The sequence below is a fragment of the Schistocerca cancellata genome, unplaced genomic scaffold, assembly GCF_023864275.1.
Source record: "Schistocerca cancellata isolate TAMUIC-IGC-003103 unplaced genomic scaffold, iqSchCanc2.1 HiC_scaffold_729, whole genome shotgun sequence".
NCBI classification, from domain to species: domain Eukaryota; kingdom Metazoa; phylum Arthropoda; class Insecta; order Orthoptera; family Acrididae; genus Schistocerca; species Schistocerca cancellata.
In genome coordinates, this window is record NW_026046740.1 from 42,501 (window position 1) to 44,461 (window position 1,961).

A 1,961-nucleotide genomic window follows, 5' to 3' on the forward strand; every position below is an offset into this window, starting at 1 on the left:
CTACAGGAATCCAACGGAACTACACCAACCATACTGCCAAACCACAGCATCGCCATCTATGACAATGTGACGAAACCACATGCAATAGCCCCATCTACGCGAATCGGACGACACTACGTCCACCATGTCGCGCGCAACACGAAAACTAAATACCGCCATCTGCAAGTCTCCCGAAACATGACCTGCTGCACCGACGATACCGCCATCTATGAGACGCCACCCCGACTACGACATCGCTAGGTCCCACAGTACCCATTTTCCGACGCCACCCACAAAGCCTGCATAATCTGTCCACCACAGGAACCCGAACGCCAGTGCCTGCGTCGCACGAAGTAGTCAACCGACAATCACTCCACCCGCACCCGCACGTGCCCCACCCCAACCGCCGAAATCGCAACTCCAGCGGATGAACGGCGGACTCTTCCCGCACTCGTACGTTGCAATCCACCCCTATATCTTGCGTTTCACGAAGAGTTATATCCAATATGCCAAATTCCCGCTGTCCCTATACATGCTGTAAGTCTGTGCACACAATATGAACCACACATCAGCGAGACACTCTATCACACATTACTCTCTGCCTGTAACAGACACAGATACAATATGTAAGCACCAGCATGGACCAACGTCCGGTGCATCCTCTCCGCCACAGTACACCATCCACACTATGATAACCACACCAGGGGGTCCAATTCTAAAATAGAATATCCCACCCGTCCGACATCCACAATTGCTCAGATAAGCCACCAACACCCACACATGTCCTACACAGGGGTGCACCCAACACCACCACACTGCCTCCTGTTACGGCACAGAAACAATGGCAGGAATGAATCACACAGGTCTGCCGCTCCCTTGCCGCAACCACAGACGCGGCGCGCCTCCAGTCACGAGCGAAAAGCGCATCCTGACGAGACATAACTGCTGTGACATACTGAAGCTGCCTCAGACATTCACTTACAATGATCACTACCAACGAACCTCGGCCCCCCCCCCCCCCCCAACACACTCTCTTACCACGTTGTGTACTGTAATCCAACCCATTTCGCACCTTAACCTAACCCATTTTGCACCTTAACTTAACCAAATTCGTAACGCAATTTGTACCGCAATGTAACGCAATGTGTACCGCAATGTAACGCAATGTGTACCGCAATGTAACGCAATGTGTACCGCAATGTACCGCAATGTGTACCGCAATGTACCGCAATGTGTACCGCAATGTGTAACGCAATGTGTAACGCAATGTGTAACGCAATGTGTAACGCAATGTGTACCGCAATGTGTACCGCAATGTGTACCGCAATGTGTAACGCAATGTGTACCGCAATGTGTAACGCAATGTGTACCGCAATGTGTAACGCAATGTGTAACGCAATGTGTACCGCAATGTAACGCAATTTGTACCGCAATGTAACGCAATTTGTACCGCAATGTAACGCAATTTGTACCGCAATGTAACGCAATTTGTACCGCAATGTAACGCAATTTGTACCGCAATGTAACGCAATTTGTACCGCAATGTAACGCAATTTGTACCGCAATGTAACGCAATTTCTACCTTAACCTAACCCACGTTGTGCCTTAACCTAACCCACGTTGTGCCTTAACCTAACCCACGTTGTGCCTTAACCTAACCCACGTTGTGCCTTAACCTAACCCACGTTGTGCCTTAACCTAACCCACGTTGTGCCTTAACCTAACCCACGTTGTGCCTTAACCTAACCCACGTTGTGCCTTAACCTAACCCACGTTGTGCCTTAACCTAACCCACGTTGTGCCTTAACCTAACCCACGTTGTGCCTTAACCTAACCCACGTTGTGCCTTAACCTAACCCACGTTGTGCCTTAACCTAACCCACGTTGTGCCTTAACCTAACCCACGTTGTGCCTTAACCTAACCCACGTTGTGCCTTAACCTAACCCAAGTTGTGCCTTAACCTAACCCAAGTTGTGCCTTA